At 39.6% G+C, this 20858-nt stretch overlaps 1 protein-coding gene across 2 annotated transcripts in view; it reads right to left on the bottom strand.

Annotated features, from left to right (window-relative positions):
* Window positions 1–13261, bottom strand: part of TFPI (tissue factor pathway inhibitor) — a 97478-nt gene extending 84217 nt beyond the window's left edge. The window contains exon 1 of one of the 2 annotated variants that reach the window (XM_005202254.5): window positions 13003–13261. The gene's annotated coding sequence lies outside the window, so the exon portion shown is untranslated. 2 annotated transcript variants of the gene reach the window in all.
* Window positions 13262–20858: the final 7597 nt, after the last annotated feature.

Here is a 20858-nt window from a genome sequence, read left to right as displayed (position 1 = left end):
GTGTACCCCAATGTTCATCGCAGCAGTTTAATAGCCAGGACATGGAAGCAACCTAGATATCCATCAGCAGATGAATGGATAAGAAAGCAGTGGTACATATACACAATGGAATATTACTCAGCTATTAAAAAAACACATTTGAATCCTTTCTAATGAGGTGGATGAAACTGGAGCCTATTATACAGAGTGAAGTAAGTCAGAAAGAAAATTACCAATACAGTATATTAATGCATATATATGGAATTTAGAAAGATGGTAACGATGACCCTATATGCGAGACAGCAAAAGAGATACGGATATAAAGAAAAGACTTTTGGACTCTGTGGGATAAGGCGAGGGTGAGATGATTTGAGAGAATAACATTGAAACATGTATATTACCATATGTGAAATAGATCACCAGTTCAAGTTCGATGCATGAAACAGGGCACCCAAAGCCGTTGCACTGGGACAACCCTGAGGGATGGAATGGGAAGGGAGGGGGGTTCAGGATGGGGGACACATGTACACCCATGACACATTCATGTCAATGTATGGCAATGGTGTAAAGTAATTAGCCTCCAACTAAAATAAATAAATTAGTTTAAAATAAAATAAAAAGAAAATGGTATTTCAGGGCCACTGTTTCTCTTATATGTCCATCCATCAATCTCTTGATTACATAATTAATCATAATTAATCTATTAATTAATTCTGAGTGTATTCATTGGAAGGACTGATGCTGAAGCTGAAACCCCGATACTTTGGCCACCTGATGTGAAGAACTGACTCATAGGAAAAGACCTTGATGCTGGGAAATATTGGAGGCAGAGGGAGAAGGGGACAACAGAGGATGAGATGGTTGGATGGCATCACTGACTCCATGGACATGAGTTTGAGCGAGCTCTGGGCGTTGCGGATGGACAGGGAAGCCTGGCGTATTGCAGTTCATGTGGTCGCAAAGAGTCAGACACTACTGAGTGACGGAACTGTAACATCTTAAGCAGGAGGTATATGTATTTTGGAAAGACACAGAAAGACAGTTGAGACCTTCCTAACAGGGTTTTAATTAAGACCTTGATTCATAGCTCATATAATTCAAGTTGATATTACCTTTTTTAAATTTTAAAGATGAATAGATAAAGTCTGCTTCCGCATTTCCTTTTAAAGTCTTGCAATCCTAGATTTTCTCTGCTCAGACAAATATATTGGACACTCCTCAACTATCTGCTTTTGATAGTATCAATTGTATTATAAGAAAAAGAAAGCAACATGTTAGTACATGTATGGGAATTTCCCACAAAATATTCTCATGCTATCACTTCCTTGAGGGAAAAAGAAGCAAAATTTACACTCAATATGCCCGAGGCTAGATATTTACAACATTTTGGTTTCAGATAAATGATCAGGTAACTTTGTGTCTGACTATGAAAGTGTTATGATTCCAAATATTAGCTAAAGTTTTATACTTAAGTACAATAAATATGTTAAACCAATAATGATCAATTTTCTCCCTCTTCAGTGAGTGCAACTGTGAGTGAAATAAATCTTAATGTGAAAAACCTGAGAATTTCTGATTGTGCTCTAGTGAAAACTCGTACTGCATCTGTTGGTGACTACACCCATGTGTTAAGATGACATCCTGAGTTCAACGTTCTGAATCATCATTGTAAAGGAACGGGGGGGCTCCAGGCAGCTGAGTCACATTCTTCCAGGAACCATTAACACGTTGATCTTCAGCATTTCCATTCAGACTAAAATGTCAGACCTATGAAAGAATGAACTATGGACTCAAGAGAATGAAAGGAAACTGTTGCCACTTCATTTTTTTATTTATAGCATCCTATAAAGAGTTGTGTTTTCTCTTGGTTCCTCACATTGAATGTTCATTATTTTATATTTTTATAAAAATCAGCTAGTTTCTCTAAATTGCCATTCCATTTTCCCCTATCCAAATTCTACCAACACATAACCAGGAATCCGATTGTATGCTCTTGTTAAAAGGCTAGTTAATTTCACTGATTGCAATTTTCTTGCAATGAAGACCAGAGTTTTAATTTTGTACTACATTACTTTCAATACTAATAATTAGGTTGATTTATAAATGACTAAAATTTATCACACTGTACACATTTTTTTTTAATCCTGCAAAAGATCTAATATATAAAAAGTATATAGTTAGGATTTTCATGGTGGTGTAGTGAATAAGGATCCTGCTGCCAGTGCTGGGGACACAGGTTCAATCCCTGGGCGGTAGAGACCCTATGTGCTGCAGAGCAACTAAGCTTGAGTACCACAGCTACTGTGCCTTTGCTCTACAGCTCACATGCTCTACAGCCAGCAAGTCAAAACTACTAAACCGGTGTGCTGCAACTACTAAAGCCTGTGCTCCACTAAAAGAAAAGCCACTGCAATGAGAAGCCCATGCACCACTATCAGAGAATAGCCCCCACCCTCCTCAACTAGACAAAGCCTGCATGCAGCAATGAAGACCCAGTGCAGCCACAAACAAACAAACACAGCAGTGTACTGGTCAAAAAAACATTAAAAGAAGTATACAGTTAATGCTCAGCTTGGAAGATGTTAAAAATTGATTCTGCTTATTCAAGTGTAATTTTGAATTGTAATTGATGCTTTTGAACTGTGGTGTTGGAGAAGACTCTTGAGAGTCCCTTGGGACTGCAAGGAGATCCAACCAGTCCATCCTAAAGGAAATCAATCCTGAATATTCATTGGAAGGCCTGATGCTTAAGTTGAAGCTCCAGTACTTTGGCCACCTGATGCGAAGAACTGATTCATTTGAAAAGACCCTGATCCTGGGAAAGACTGAATGCAGGAAGAGAAGAGGATTACCGAGGGTGAGATGGGTGGATGGTATCACTGGACTTGATGGACATGAGTTTGAGCAAGTTCCAGGAGTTGGTGTTGGACAGGGATGCCTGGCATGCTGCAGTCCATGGGGTAGCAAAGAGTTGGACATGACTGAGAGACTGATTCAATGGTAATGATAGAAGTGAGGCTTTAAATTTAATCTCCTCCTAGGCTTTTCATAAAAGATCTTTTCTCAAAAGTTTCTTACCCAGAGGATAACTTAGGCATCTCTCCCCCACCCTTATTCATCCTATGCCAAGTTTATCTGCCTTTGAAATCTTTATCTTGCCTTCTTCAGGATATATTATTACTTGACACTCTTTTTGATCCTAATGCTATTACTGGTTTCCTTGAATATTATCATGTTCAGATACAATTTTCATGGTTATGTGTAAGATCCTAAGGAACAAATACACACATGGCTCAGATATTTTTCTCACACATTTTTGAGGACCATTCATGAATGCTCATTCACTCATATCTTTTCAGATGAAGCTTCTATTCAGAAGGATAGGTGTCACTTGTATCTCTTCGTCCTCTGAATAAGGAGACAGTAATATGGAATGCAGGGAAGAGGGGATGGGAGACCAAGGTTGACATAGTAGTGGCAGGCAATCACTGGTATCTAAGGAAACTTTTACTTTCTTTAGGGCTGTAATTAATAAATTTAAATAGATTTAAAGGAATTTCAGCCAAAGTTTACCACGAATAGAAAAAAGAACCCTCTCTTGCCATGTGAATTGAGGCTAATTTAAATTCTCTCTAGTTAAACACTTTTCTTCCACTGGCATATTTTTCAGCAATTCCTTAAGAGAAAAACATATAAAATCTGAAACTTGAAAAGAAATTATTGCCACTGAAAGGAGAGCTTGAGTGTTTCTACTGCTTATTGCTTATCTCTTCATTTTTATAAACCTGCATTACTGCCTGGATGTACATGCCATAATGATTGCTTTATTGTGTACCTGTTTCCTTTCCTCATAGACAGAATAACTATGTCAAAAGAGACCCAAAACCAATAAGATGCATAGAAACTTGAATAATGTTCACACTGTTAATAATTATAAAAACAAATTCTAATGCTAAATATACTTTGTTTGCAATGTTTGCCATTTGGGATTATCTTTTTATCTCAATTTGTATATATAATTAAGCAAGTAATACTTGAAACTAAGTTTCCTTTCATAAAAAGAAAAAAGTTTTAATTTGTGCTGTCAATGAACTTTCCAAACTTTCAATATGTACACATATCCAGGAATCAGGGGAGGAAAGATAATTGTGAGAAATTGTGATAGGAAACTATCAGTAAAGCCACTCTTAAATTCATTACAAAACTCTTGAAGCTCTAGGTAAATAACACTCAGCACTCAACTTTGAAAATACTTGTTGAACAAGTGACAATTTGATTGGTTTTAAGCTAGTAGGATTAATTTATCATCTAAAATAAGAGAGTAAAATATTAGCCACCCAAATAGCTACTGTTATCAGAAAATCATAATGAAACAAACTGTTTATCTGAGATGAAATAATTAATTTTTAGAAATAGTGAATTTATTCATTATATAAATATGTAAATATATTTACTCATTTAGCATAGTTACTAAGATATAGCAAGCAAAAAATATTTACCTTATCCAGGACAATCAATGAATTACAGTTTACATGCTCTTAATATATGTCTATTTATGTTTGTTTTTAGTTTTTTAGAGTATTAATAAATTTAAAAATAAAATGCTCTTCCACACTGCACAGCAAAAGAAATCATGAACAAAATGGAAAGATAACCCACATAATGGGAGAAAATATTTACAAATGATATGACCATGAAGGGATCAATCTTCAAAATAGACAAATGGCTCATTCAGCTCAATATAAAAAAGAGCTCATATATATGTATGTGTATATATATATATATATATATATATATATATATGAGCTCATGCAGCTCAATATAAAAAAATACAGCCCAATCAGAAAATATAAATAGACATTTCTCCAAGGAAGATGGACAAAAAGCACAGGAAAAAATGCTCAATATTAATTACTAGAGAAAAACAAATCAAAGCTACAATGAGGTATGACTTCATGTCAGTCAGAACAGCCATCAAAAATATCTACAAACAATAAATGCTGGAGAGGGTGGGGAACCCTCCTATAGTGCTGATGGGAATGTAAACTGGTATAGCCACTATGGAAAACAGTATAGAGGTTCCTTGGAAAACTAAAAATAGAGATACCATATGATCCAGCAATCCCACTCCTAGGCATTTATCTGGAGGAAACTATAATTTGAAAAGATACATCTGCTCCAATGTTCACTGCAGTACTATTTACAATAGCCAGGATGTGGAAGCAATCTAAATGTCCCTCGACAGATGAATGGATAAAGATGTGGTACACATATATAACGCAATATTAGTCATAACAAATAATGAAATGCTACCATTTGCAGCAACATGGTTGGGCCTAGAGATTATCATGCTAAGTGAAGTAAGTCACAGAAAGAAAAATATCATATGATATCACTTATATGTGGAATCTAAAAAACTGATACAACTAATTTACAAAACAGAAACAGACTTACAGACTTAGAAAACAAATTTTTGGTTACCAAAAGGGAAAGTTCGGGGGGAGAGATAAAATTAAGAGGTTGGGATTAACATATACACTCTACTATATATCTTCCCAGGTGGCTTAAATTGTAAAGAATCTACCTGCCAATGCAGGAGCCACAGAAGATGCAGATTTGATCCGTGGGTTGGGAGCATCCCCTGGAGGAGGAAATGGCAACCCACTACAGTATCCCTGCCTGGGAAATCCCATGGACAGAGAAGCCTTGTGGGCTATAGTCCATGGGGTTGCAAAGAATCAGACATGACTGAGCACGGACACTCACTTAGTATATATATATATAAAATAGAAAACAGATAATCAACAAGAACCTATTCTACAGCACAAGTAACTCTACTCAATACTCTGTAATAACCTATATAGGATAAGAATCTGGAAAAGAATAGATATATGTATAACTGATTCACTTTTTTGTATACCTTAAACATAACTTTATAAATCAACTATATGCCAATATAAAGTAAAAATTTAAAGAAAAGTAGTTCTTCCACTTTCAGCTATAATGGATTAACATTGGATTTATTCTCCCATCTGCTGCTGCTGCTGCTGCACTGCTTCAGTCGTGTCTGACTCTGTGCGACCCCATAGAGGGCAGCCCACCAGGCTCCCCCGTCCCTGGGATTCTCCAGGCAAGAACACTGGAGTGGGTTGCCATTTCCTTCTCCAATGCATGAAAGTGAAAAGTGAAAGTGAAGTCGCTCAGTTGTGTCCAACTCTTAGCAACCCCTGGACTGCAGACTACCAGTCTCCTCTGTCCATGGGATTTTCCAGGCAAAGAGTACTGGAGAGGGATGCCATTGCCTTCTCCATTCTCCCACCTGAAACAACTTAAAAAAATTAAACAGTCAAAATGTATTAAATAATATTTGAGCTAATTAAATACTGGTAAGTGAAGAGCAGTAATCCCATAAGGATGGGAAACAAGATTTCAGCCCTACATTCTGATCTGCTCCAGCACGCTGACTGAAGGGAATTTCTACATTCAAAGACAGGAAGAGGAGGCTCTGGAATTGCCCAGTGGTCTCCCTGAGTTTAGTAGAAAGCATATTCTCTGGAGGGGCCACAGTGGCTAGAGTATTCATGGCAGAGTAACAGAGTAGAGAGCTATACAGGAAGAGAGACCCAGAAATCTTCAGATGGCCTCAACTCTTCAGCTTTATATCTATTACTGAACACATGAGAGAATATCACTTAAATCTGGGTAAAGAACCACCTTAATGAGTTAAAGGGGAATAACACTTAAAACACATGTAAAGCTGCAAATATTTCTTGTCCCTAAATTTCAAAAACCTCTTCATGGTGCACTGAGTAGTCAGAAAGGTTTTTTTTTTTTTTTTCCTCAGCACTGGGAGAAAATTAACCATAGAGTAAACATTTTTCTGACTCTGCTTAACAAAGCTTGACAGTGAGATAACAAAAAACCAGACTGTTTGCAAATAGTTAAACAGTAACTCAAAACAAAACTAAATATTATTTACTGGTAGACAGCATATGCAGCACTTAAGAAGATAATATTCACAATATTAGCCATTCAAATAAAAATTACAAGACATACAAACAACAGTAAAATATAATTAGAAGGCTCAAAATGACACAGAAAATAGAATTAACAGACAAGAATATTTAAACTAAAATTTTAGTTACACTCATATGTTCAAGAAACTAAAGAAAATATTGAGTGTGTTAAATAGAGAAAGAAGATAGAGACTCAAACTGAATTTCCACAGATGAAAACAATATTTGAGATGAAAAATACACTGGAAGGGACTATAAACACATTGGACGTAGAAGAAAAGACAAGTAAATCTGAAGACATAATGATAGAAACTATGTATATTGAAAAACAGGAAAAAAAAACCAAAATATTATTTTTCTTGTACTCATTTTTCAATTTTAAGTATTTTTAAGTGTACAACTTCATGGCACTAATTACACCTATATGTTTTTGCAGTCATCACCTCAAGCAGAAACTCTGTATCCATTAAGTAATAACCTACCATTCATTCCTTCCTCCAGACTCTGTTAACCTCAATTCTACTTTTTTTTTTTCTATGAATTTGCCTACTGTAGATAAATTCCTTTTAAGTAGAATTATACATCATTTGTTCTTTTTTTATGTCTGGCTTATTTCACTTAGTATAATGATTTCAAATTCATTACCATAGCATGAATCAGAAGTTCATTCATTTTACAGTCCTGTATATTTAAAATCAGTTGCACATAAAAGAGTCAGTAGAGTGTTAGTTGCTTAGTTGTATCTGACTCTGAGACGCCATGGACTATAGACTGCCAATCTCTTCTGTCCATGGAATTCTCCAGGCAAGAACACTAGAGTGGGTTGCCATTTCCTTCTCCAGGGGATCTTCCTGACCCAGAGGTTGAACACAAGTCTCCTGCATTGCAGGTGGATTCTTTACCATCTGAGCCACCATATGATATTTTAATATAAACATTTTGCTTTATTTCCTGGGATACTCTGAAGGTTATGTGTAAAAGAACTTTAAAAATATTACCAGTATTTTACAACAAACACCACTATTCTGGAGACTCACCCAATTTCTGCTATTTATTCCATTTCATGACCCAGATAACCACAATGGTGTGATCACTCACCTAGATCCAGACATCCTGGAATGTGAAGTCAAGTGGGCCTTAGGAAACATCACTATGAACAAAGCTAGTGGATGTGATGGAATTCCAGTTGAGCTATTTCAAATCCTAAAAGACGATGTTGTGAAAGTGCTACACTCAATATGCCAGCAAATTTGGAAAACTCATCAGTGGCTACAGGACTGGAAAAGGTTAATTTTCATTCCACTCCCAAAGAAAGGCAATGCTAAAGAATGCTCAAACTACCGCACAATTGCACTCATCTAACATGCTAGTAAAGTAATGCTCAAAATTCTCCAAGCCAGGCTTCCGCAATACGTGAACCGTGAGCTTCCAGATGTTCAAGCTGGTTTTAGAAAAGGCAGAGGAACCAGAGATCAAATTGCCAACATATTCTGGATCATCCAAAAAGCAAGAGAGTTCCAGAAAAATATCTATTTCTGCTTTATTGACAATGTCAAAGCCTTTGACTGTGTGGATCACAATAAACTGTGGAAAATTCTGAAAGAGATGGGCATATCGGACCACCTGACCTGCCTCTTGAGAAATCTGTATGCAGGTCAGGAAGCAACAATTAAAACTGGACGTGGAACAACAGACTGGTTCCAAATAGGAAAAGGAGTATGTCAAGGCTGTATATTGTCACCCTGTTTATTTAACTTATATCAGAGTACATCATGAGAAACGCTGGACTGGAAGAAGCACAAGCTGGAATCAAGATTGCCGGGAGAAATATCAATAACCTCAGACATGCAGGTCACAGCACCCTTATGGCAGAAAGTGAAGAACTACAGAGCCTCTTGATGAAAGTGAAAGAGGAGAGTGAAAAGGTTGGCTTAAAGCTCAACATAAAGAAAACTAAGATCATGGCATCTGGTCCCATCACTTCATGGCAAATAGATAGGGAAACAGTGGGAACAGTGGCAGACTTTATTTTTTGGGGCTCCAAAATCACTGCAGATGGTGATTGCAGCCATGAAATTAAAAGATGCTTGCTCCTTGGAAGGAAAGTTATGACCAACCTAGATTAAGCTACTTTGCCAACAAAGGTCTGTCTAGTCAAGACTATGGTTTTTCCAGTGGTCATGTATGGATATGAGAGTTGGACTATAAAGAAAGCTGAAGGCCAAAGAATTGATGCTTTTGAACTGTGGTGTTGGAGAAGACTCCTGAGACTCCCTTGGACTGCAAGGAGATCCAACCAGTCCATCCTAAAGGAGATCAGTCCTGGGTATTCATTGGAAGGACTGATGTTAAAGCTGAAACTCCAATACTTTGGCCACCTGATGCGAAGAGCTAACTCATTGGAAAAGACCCTGATGCTGGGAAAGATTGAGGGCAGGAGGCAAGGGGACAACAGATGATGAGATGGTTTGATGGCATCACCAACTCGATGGACATGGGTTTGGGTGGACTCCGGGAGTTGGTGATGGACAGGGAGGCCTGGTGTGCTGCAGTTCATGGGGTCACAAAGAGTTGGACATGACTGAGCAACTGAACTGAACTGAACTGATTCCATTTATAAGCCTTGCAAAGTAAAGAATGAGGTGTTACTTAAAAATAGGTTTTTATAGTATTCAAGGATGGGATAGATGTTGGTGAGAAACATGAGTAGGAGAGAGAAAATGAGGTTAACAGCAGTGTGGTGGCAGCACTGAGGGTGTGGTACAGAAGGGGATCAATGGTAGTCTATGCTTAGCAATAAAAACACCATCATGCTATATTATCATGATATATTATATCATATCATATCATGCTATACTAATGGGTACTTCCACATTCCTGATGTTGAAATAACCCAATAAATAACATGAAATATTTATTCAGTCCAGAGAGAACTGTCTCCCCAGGACTAGTGGTCTACCAGATAGAAAAACTTGGGATAGAAATATTGCAGCATTGGGACTTCTTCTATGGAACATGGACCTCTTTTGTTTTTAAAATAATTTAAAAATTTTGTTGTTCCAACTAAGGAAAGAACATAGAATCCCAAAGGAAGGCCAGGAGAGATGAATATAGCAGATTTGACATGCATCCAATGTTTTTCTTATTGGTTTTGAAAAGAAGAAAAGTAGAAATGACTAGAGTGCCCTCAGCCTATTGGTAGCTGAATCCTAGGTTCTGGTTCTACAAAGCATCTGCTACTTGGAGAAGTGAAGACAGGGAGAAAAGAGTAATAGGAGGACTGGGCTCACAGAGATGATACATCACTCTAAGAAAGCACTCATTGAGGGTTACAGAGGCCCAGGAGAGGTAGTCTAGCAGAAAGAGCACTCTCTGGAATAGCTTGAATTCTTTCTTCATTTTGGTGAGACTTAATATGCAGAAATAGGACTTCAATAGTCATCTCAAGTCTAGAATTCAGGTTTCTCCAAATGTACATGGTAAGAATCAGAAATCATTATAGTACTGGAATATTTCTATAAAAACATAACACATTTAAAAGTTTACTTTTTTTAAAGACAACTCTGCAAATTTAATTAGCAGAGTTAAATGTTTTAGATGGTAAACAAAAAAAGGGTGGCTGAAGACAGCCTTTATTGAGAAAAGATGATTTGGTCTGCAGTACAGTTCTTAGACCTGGTCTACTAGCAAAGATAAGCTGATACAATTAACTAATTTTTAATCAATATTATCATTGAATTTGTTCAATTTATACCAACAAACAAGATTTTTTTGAAAACTCTATCCTGAGTACCTTCCTTTCCTTTTCATATTATCTCTCCTCCCCCACCCCACCTTTTGTGGGCAACAATGCTTATTTTCATTTTTTTCTTCTATTAAGTAGAGATGTCAGTTGAAATCTGTATTAAGAGTTTGTGACACTCAATTTAATAAACCAACCATTCCTAAAGAATCTATAGTACATCTGCTGTTTGGTTAGATTGCTAGGTGTTCTGGGAATTCATAAAGCCTTTTCATCTTGGCTTTTTTTCCTCTAGTAGTTTGTCATCTGTCCAATTATGTTTTGAATTTGAATAGTGTAAATAACTAAGATCAGGTAATTAATTCTTAGGAAGAAGCAAATTAGTTTTATGAAAACTATAGTTTGATACAAAACAATTTTCCATTTCAAAGATTATTATTTTTAAATTTAGCAATATTGTTTATATTAGAATATTCTGGCAAAGTAGTTGTTGTACAACCAATAAGAAAATAAAGCCTAGAATTATGAACAAGCAAGCATCAGCTGATGGCATAATGCATTTGAATAAGACACATTTCTCAAAGGTGTTTTGATCTAGATATTGGAGATAAAACAAAAGCTTAAAGATATAAAACTGTACATTAAAAACAAAAAAACAAAACTTGCACAAGTGAGCATATCTAATAGAAAAAGGAACCAAGTTATTAATAGTAGACATATCATTAAAGCTCTCTGTTAAGACTTTATGGTTACCTGAATAAGACAAATTTGGCTTCCCCATATAACCGTTCAAATTGTTAAAAGTATATATTTTAAACTTTTACTCTTAGATCTATAAAGTTAATTATATTCTTAGATCTACAGAGTTAAGTATCTGTATTCATATTAAGAGTATTCCGTCTCTGTTGATGCCTAAGGACACTTTGTATCATTTTATTAACCCAGTTAAAAGTATATATTTTAAACTTTTACTCTTAGATCTATAAAGTTAATTATATTCTTAGATCTACAGAGTTAAGTATCTGTATTCATATTAAGAGTATTCCGTCTCTGTTGATGCCTAAGGACACTTTGTATCATTTTATTAAACCATATACCCCTAATTAAAATTTCACACACCAATACATTTTCAGAGATTATTTGCCCTTCAGTTTAAAGATTAGATCAAATATAGATTATACATCTTAAAATTATCATGCACTGGAATTATATATATATATATATATATATATATTCTAAAACTGTTTTATGAAAGATTTTGCTAGCTTAAAAAATTCTGCAGTATCTCAAAATGGACACAACTTTTAACCTCTGATAGAAATATTATGCTTTTACACATAAACTATGACTCTCTGGGCTGCGTGTTTCCTGCTTGGGTTCTGCCCTGTATATTTACATTATCACAAACATACAAGTCATTTTGTGACTAATTTCCAGAGCACTGAGTCACAGTGTGGCTGTTGCTTATCTTTTCTTTTCTTTTCCTGAACAGTACTGCTCTTGGCTTTCATTTTTCATTAATACTCATACAAATAAGTACTTTACATAAATAATTTTCTTGTTTCATTATAGTTCTGTGGTTGTGTTTTTCTATATTATGTGCTTTCCTCTACTACCAGAAGCTAAGTTTAATATCATTTTATAAGCAACCAGAATACGACAGTACATCATATTAGGTATGTAATCTATTGCTTTAATTCACATAATTATACTTTATATAGTACAACCCTGTTTATTCTTATTTTACTATCTTAGAATATAAGTTTTTGTCTTTGGAGACTTGTAAAATATTTCCTTAATATTTTGAGATTAGTTAATGCTAGAATGAAATAGACAACAGGAATTCTGTTTATACCTTATTTTAAACATCAGCAATTGATGGCAATGAAAGAACTTTCTTTAAACATAAGACTGTCAGTGTCTTATTGTGCTTATTTATATGCGATTAAATAATATTTAAAGGTTAAAAGAAATCTTCAGAAAATTCCAATAAAAACACAATTAGCAAAGAACTGCCAACCCAGGCTTAAAATTATAAACAATGGTACATCTCACCAACTTAAAAAAAAATAATATATTTGCTTAAAATTCAATGCAAAATGCTGAGAATTTAGTTTTGCATTACAATCAACTTATTTACAGAGAAGGGTCAATTTTCATTGTAGGGTTATAGACAATGGTCCTCTCCTACAACTCTTTGCCTCTCAGCACCCTGCTTTTCCTCCAAGAAAAAGAAATAAAGGTTATTTATTGCCAGGTACTCACGAGTAATATCTCTGAAGAAAGTTCTTAGAAAGATTTTTTCAAAGTAGAATTGAGTTCATTTTGTTTTCCCTTCCAGGCAACGAAGAGAGAATTTATCTTGTCTACTTCTTCTTTTAAACAGATGGAGAAACTGGGGCGTGGAGAATAATGAAAGAAATGCAATCTGATCCTGCCTGCAGTGAAAGGGCGAGGTAAGAATTTGACTTTTATCCAGCCCAAAGTCGCTCCCGTCTATTGGAGCAAAGAGCCTCGGAGAACACCCGCAGCTGGAAACAGCCAGGCTTCCTGTTTAGGTCACTGCAACTCTTTTTAAGCTAATTTCGCCAAACTATTCAAAAGCCTTTTCTATTATGGAGGAAACAAAGGAATCAGCTGACACTAAGATTTCAAAATTACTATTTCTTTTATTTCCAAGATTCTTTTTGTAATTAGTTTTAAAAATCCACTTTTCCCCCCTTGTGCTATATATTTCTAAAATTTTACGTATTTGTCATTACATTGTTACTTAATAAAGCGAGCCTTTTTAGCACTTTATTTCTCTTCTAGTTATTTCATCTACATTCTCATTATATTTATGGAAAAATCTGAGGGCTGCTGAAATTCCCTTTGATTAGAGAGCTGATGTAATGTATTGTCAGTTGTAGACTGATGGGCTTCCCAGGTGGTAAAGGAAGAAACAGAACAGGCTCCATCTTGAAAGCAGGACTCCATCTGGGTGACTGTGGACTTTGAGCTAGATGCCCAGTATCTATGGAAACGACATACCAACTGGAAAACCAGGCCCCCTGGATGGAAGAGCCCAGGGCTCCTACCTAGACTCTCTGTTTCCTAAAATAATACCCTAATTATCTGTGTAACTGAATAGAATCATAAGTTCTATTATACTTATTGGGGTATGACCACAGGCCTATTGATAAGTGTCCACTGTTAACTACCTAGGCTTAAGGCATATGAATCACGGGTTAACTTTGATTGTATCTTTCTTTTCCTTTGTTCAGACTAGTTTCAGGGAATTTGGGGAGGTGGGTTTGGGCACATACACTTAAGGTATATAAGGTTTTCAGAAAAACTGGTCAGAGTCCTTGGCTAAGAGGAGATTCTGCCTTGGGCCCGCCAGTGCAATAAACTGCACTCCACTATCTGCATTGTTCTTCTGAGTGAGTTTGTTTCCCAGAATGCATGGCTACAACATTGGTGCATTGGTTGGGAAACTCCTCACTTTGAGGAGACAAGTCCCCTTTGGGACTACTCTGAGGCCTTGCAACTCGAATCTTCTAGAAGGGGGAAGGCGCCTCGCCCTTCTGGAAGGATTCTACTTCTCAATGCCCGGACTTTTCACGTTAGCAGGTAGTGGACGGCAGCAGGGGAACTGAGCATTCAAGTGAGGAGGAACCCACCCAGCAGGGTGGAAGAGGGGGCCTGACCACTCCCCTGGGAGGGATTAGAAGGGGCACAGACCACAGGAGCCTGGAATAGGCAGGTGGCAATGATTGCTTGGTACACAGGTTGACAAGAGTGTTAGGGCTTAGGAAGGAAATTTGTGAAGGTCATTTAGGAGGTGGTGTCCATGCCATCTTGGGGAAATTTATGACCAAGCAATTGCCAGGGGATTTTTAGGAGAAGAAACTTGGTTTTTGTGTGCTTATATTCTGCCCTCCCCAAGGAGGTGTCCCATCTGCTATGAAATTCTTGACCCTCTTGGAATTGTCAGGCTAGAAGAAGGGGGATACATAAGTGAGTACAAATTGGCTTTTCCAGAGATGGCCTGGGACATGAGATATTTAACCCATCTGCATTTTCATCTGCACTTGATCAAGCCCACCAAGGCAGAACGAACTTTAAAAGTTAAGGGAGAAACAGTCTTGGATCACGTGGTGTTCTGGTTCGGCTGTGCTGACTGGCAGGTGAAGACACGCTGGTCCCCCTTCTCCCTCTGGGATCTGGCAGGTAACTCTTCTCACCCCAATTAGGAAGGAGGCAGAACGGCAATTTAAGTGTCACTGAGTGGAAATATCAGACGTACATAGGGTACTGAGACCTTCGTAGACAGAACGAAAAGGAAAAGTAGAAGGCCCGAGAAGGTAAGCAAGATGGGGGGAAGTGAATCTAAGGTAACTATATTGGAGTGCATAATTAAAAATTTAAAGAAGGGATTTGGAGGAGACTATGGGGTGAAGATGAAGCCTAACCGCCTCCACATACTCTGTGAGGTCGAATGGCCCCCTATGGGAGTAGGATGGCCACCAGAGGACACCATGAACTTACAAATAGTGGAAGCAGTCTATACAGTAAGAGAGCCGGGACACCTGGATCAATATCCATATACTGATTCACGGCTAGGGTTAGCTCAAGACCCTCCTACTTGGACAAGGTTCTGTATCCAGAAGGGAAAGGGAAAATATTAATGGCACAAAAATTTGACTGATGATCAAAAGGAAAATTCTACAGGATTTGGAAGGGGATGACCTGACCCCTCCCCCATACTGGATAATGACGCGCCCGCCTCCCAGTGCTCCACCAGGACCGGAGGCCGCCTTACTGCCCAATCCAGGGCCAGGTGAAGTTCCTGCAGCAGCCACTGCTCTTCCACCAGCTCTCCCGGAGTTCGTAGAGCCGCCCTTTTGGCAGGCTCCAATCCCAGCAATGGAGACCTCTGGTCAATACCCTCAGAATTCCACCTCAGCTGGACCGCCTAGATTGTATGCCCCTCTCCCGATGAGTACTGATGGGAAGGGGGAAGAAAACACAGCAATTAGACAGAGGCTGCGCTCCGCCAAGGAACAGGGGGAAAGAACCCCACTACAGATGCCCCTCAGAGAGCTACAACAGCCTCTAGTTCAGGACGCATGGGGCCCTACCATCTGCCCCCTGTAGCCTATATTATTGCCAGGCATTTTCCTCTATGGATACATTAAACTGGCAGAGACACGCTCCACTGTACTCGGGGGAGCCACAAGCCATGATTAGGCTAACGGTGACTATTTTTCAAACCCACCATCCTGTATAGGATGACATAATCCAACTACTAGTCTCCCTTTTCAGCACTGAGGAAAGACACAGGATCCTAACTGAGGCCAGAAAATGGTTAAGAGAAATGGCACCTGAGGGTACTGCAAACCCGCAGCGGTGGGCAGAACGAGCCACCCCAGAGGAGAGGCCCAAGTGGGACTGTACACCGAAGAGAGGGGCCACCTGGAGATTGACTGTTAGTCTATTAGACTATTAGTCTCCACACCCGACTAATAGTCGGATGACTATTTTGAGGGGGTCCCCCAAAAGCTATGAGTATTGCAAAACCCTCCAAAGTGATTCAAAGGGAAAGCGAATCACCCTCTGAGTTCTGCAAAAGACTGTTCAAGGCCTGTAGACTTTATACGCCAATAGACCCAGCCAGAGGCTGCTGGGTCTCAGATGGTGATAAATGCAGCCTTTGTGTCTCTGCTAAAGTAACGATTATCTTGCTGCTGCTGCTAAGTTGCTTCAGTCGTGTCCAACTCTGTGCGACCCCATAGACGGCAGCCCACCAGGCTCCCCCATCCCTGGGATTCTCCAGGCAAGAATACTGGAATGGGTTGCCATTTCCTTCTCCAATTCATGACAGTGAAAAGTGAAAGTGAAATCGCTCAGTTGTGTCCGACTCTTAGCCACCCCATGGACTGCAGCCTACCAGGCTCCTCTGTCCATGGGATTTTCCAAGCAAGAGTACTGGAGTGGGTCGCCAGTCTCTAGCCTACCCTGAAAATATCAAATGTGGGGACACCAAGTGACTCATGAATTTTTATACATCCCTAAATGCCCAGTACCTTTGTTAGGAAGGGACTTTCTGTCTAAATTGGGGGCACAAGTGACCTTTCCCCCCACGAAAGACACACTGTTTGAGTGGGCCCAACCACCTATTTATTCTTCCCCTCAGTAACCCCTCAAGATGAATGCAGGTTGCACGATCTCCAGGAAGGGAAACCGGACAGGCTAAACAGTTGAGAGAGAGAGTTAACTCAATAATTCCTTCACGTCTGTGTAGAAGACAACCAACCCCCCACCCCCCACCCTCGCACCCAGGCTTGCAAAACAAATCCCACTGGTAATAGAACTCAAACCCTGTACAATTACATCAGCACCTGCCCTGGGCCTGCCAGACCTTGCTAAGCCGTTTACACTTTACGTGACTAAAAAGGACAAGGTAGCTATGGGAGTATTGTCCCAGATTATGGGGACATGGGACTGACCAGTGACTTATCTCTAATCAGCTGGACAATATTGCCACTAGGTGGCTGGGATGCTTATGGGCAGTTACTGCAGTTGCCTTACTGGTCTGGGAGGCAACCCAGCTGACTTTGGGCCAAGATTTGTTCGTAAAAGTCCCACATGAGCTCAACACTCTCCTGTGAGGGGACCCCCATAAATGGCTGTCGACATCCCAGATTACTCAATATCAGGGACTGTTATGTGAGAACCCCTATGTTACTACTGAGCCTTGTCAGGCCCTGAATCTGGCCACTCATTTCTTGTGGGAGAAGGTGGGCCCTCACAAGATTGCAAGGAAATATGCCAGCAGACCTGACTTGAGAGACCAGCCAATCCTGGACACAGACTGGGTCCTGTACACCAATGGCACCAGCCTGGTGAAACAAGGACAGTGATTGGCAGGATATCCAGTAGTCATGGAAGAAACCATCGTTGAGGGTAGCTCTGTTATCACACTGGCCCGCTCAACAGGCCAAACTATATGCTCTAATCCAGGCCCTCCAGCTGTCACAAGGTAAGAAGACAAACATTTACATAGACTCCAGGTATGCTTTTGCCACGCTACAGGGCTCGGTATAAGGAGAGAGGCCTTTGACAGCTATTGAAAAAGATATTAAAAATAAGGAAGAAATTAAGACACTATTAGATGCTTCCTGGGAACCAGAAAGGGTTGCAGTCATACACTGCTGAGGACGTCAAAAAGAGGATACCCCCTGGGCTCAGGGAACAGACTGGCAGATAAGGCTACTAAACAAGCAGCCGAGGGCTTGGGGGTGACAAGTGAAGCCCCTATTAAAGCTCTCATATTGGCGGAGCTACCTGAGCTAACGCTAGACTCTCCAAAATACACTGCAGCCCAAAAGCGACTAGCCAAAGCAGAAGGGGCCATCAAGACTGAAAAGGGATGGTGGGAATTGCCAAGTGGCAAATTCTTGGTACCGGAGGAGCTGCCACCCACTCTGGTAAGCCAAACACACCAAGCGACCCATCTAGGCCATGAGAAACTGGAAGAGCTAATTTGAAAATATTTCTTGGTTCCCCGCCTCTCTTCCCTATGCAGGACAATATCTCAGAACTGCACTGCCTGCTCACAGGTCAATGCTGCCTCTCGGCACAGACAGAAACCTCCAGGGATTCAGGTAAAAGGCATGCTGCCTTTTGAACGCCTGGAAGTGGACTTCACTGAAATGAAACCTCACTGACACTACCGTTACATGCTGGTCATGGTATATACGTTCTCGGGATGGGAGGAAGCTTTTCCTACCCGCACTGAAAGAGCATCAAAGGTAGCCTGGTGCCTGCTTAGGGAGATAGTTCCCAGATTGGGATTTCCTACCAGCATTGGATCGGACAATGGCCCGGATTTAGTAGCTGATTTAGCATAACAAGTAAGCAAAACTTTAAACATCAAGTGGAAATTACATACAGCATATAGGCCCCAGAGTTCTGGGACGGTGGAAGGAACTAACTGGACACTTAAAGAGACAGTCTCCAAGTGGATCTTAGAGACTGACTGTTCCTGGGTGGACTTGTTTCTGATGGCTCTGCTCAGACTCAGGATGACCCCACAGTCCCATGGCTCTTCTCTGTACAAAATTGTGTACGGGAGGCCCCCTCCCATAATAAAACAGGTGCCAACAAATTTGCCTCAGATAAGGGGAGATGAGATTTCACAGCAGATGGAACAACTGGGTAAGGTAATAAATCAGGTAACTAAGTTTGTATAAGAAAGGGTGCCGTTCCCTCTTGGGGAACAGATTCACAAATTTATGCTCAGGGATCAGGTGTGATCAAGGGCTGGAAATACGACTCTTTGGCCCCACATTGGAAGGGTCCATATACTGTTGTTCTAACCAGCCCTACTGCACTTAAAGTTGCAGGTGTCACTCCCTGGATCCACCACATGAGGGTGAAGAGAGCATACCACGCAGACCCAGAGGACGCAGAGCAGACTACACAACAGGACCCCACTGATCCTCGTGAAAGCAAGATCATCTTAAAGAAGAAACAGAGATGAAGCTCTACAATCAACTGCTGCTACAAGGACTTGCTGGTATCATCTTGAAACTAACCATAGTTTCAATACAAAGAGGGACCTGTGCTATGATTAAAGTTGAATGTTGTATATATATTCCTAATTTATCTGGCTATATATCAGCCACCCTAGATGACATGAAAGGTCAGGTAAAAGTTATGTCTGATAATAATCCTCCTTTTTGGACTTCAATCCTATCTTGGGTGAAGGGTGTTTGATGGAAAACCATATAAACCATTGTTATAGTTGCCTTGATAGTTCTGCTTTGTGGACCCTTTATTTTACGATGTATTATGAACTTTGTAACACAAAGGTTGGTGTAGTTTTCCCAAATTGGAGGTCGGAGAGTCAGGGTGCAATATATCACTATGAATGCTGCTCATACTATGAGTTAAGAGCATCAAGAGCGGGGAATGAAGGAGGAAACAGACAGAACAGGCTCCATCTTGAAAGCAGGACTCCATCTTGGGCCAGACTGTGGACTTTGAGCTAGATGCCCAGTATCTATGGAAATGACATACCAACTGGAAAACCAGGCCCCCTGGATGGAAGAGCCCCAGGGCTCGTACCCAGACTCTCTGTTTCCTAAAAGAATACCCTAATTATCTGTGTAACCGAATAGAATAATAAATTCTATTATGCTTATTGGGGGTATGACCACAGGCCTATTGATAATTGTCCACTGTTAACTACCTAGGCTTAAGGCATATGAATCATGGGTTAATTTTGATTGTATCTTTCTTTTCCTTTGCTCAGACTAGTTTCAGGGAATTTGGGGAGGTGGGTTTGGGCACGTACACTTAGGGTATATAAGGTTTTCAGAAACACTGGTCAGAGTCCTTGGCTAAGAGGAGACTCTGCCTTGGAACCCCTGGTGTAATAAACTGCACTCCACTATCTGCATTGTCCTTCTGAGTGAGTTTGTTTCCCAGAACACGTGACTGCAACAATGGCACAGAGATAAAGAATCTGCTTGTCAATGCAGGGGATAAAAGAAACTCAGGTTTCATCCTTGAGTCAGGAAGATGCCTTGGAATAGGAAATGGCAACCCAACTCCAGTATTGCAGCTTTAAAATTCCATGGACAGAGGAGCCTGGCAGGCCACAGTCCATGGGGTCACAAAGTCATACACACACACGACTGGGAAACTGACTATTAAAGACTGCTAGGCTGTAAACCCTGCCTCAGCTACTTACTAACTTTGCAAGTTTACTTAATTATTTAAACTATTTGGGCCTCAGTTTCTTTTTTCCCCTAATATAATGATAGTAAACGTTCCAAGGATTGATAAGTAGTAAATAGATTAATACATATATATTAATACATATAAGTATACATATAAAGGACTTCAGTTCAGTTCAGTTGCTCAGACATGTCTAACTTTTGGCGACCCCATGAACTGCAGCACGACAGGCTTCCCTGTCCATCACCAACTCGCAGGGTTTGCATAAACTCAGGTCCAAAGAGTCGATGATGCAATCTAACCATCTCATCCTCTGTCTACCCCTTCTCCTCCTGCCATAAATCTTGCCCAGCATCAGGGTCTTTTCCAATGAGTCAGTTCTTTACAACAGG

The sequence above is a fragment of the Bos taurus genome, chromosome 2 (genome assembly GCF_002263795.3).
Source record: "Bos taurus isolate L1 Dominette 01449 registration number 42190680 breed Hereford chromosome 2, ARS-UCD2.0, whole genome shotgun sequence".
Classification (NCBI taxonomy): domain Eukaryota; kingdom Metazoa; phylum Chordata; class Mammalia; order Artiodactyla; family Bovidae; genus Bos; species Bos taurus.
The sequence above is the reverse complement of the archived record's forward strand: the minus strand, read 5'-3'. Positions and strand labels throughout refer to the sequence as shown.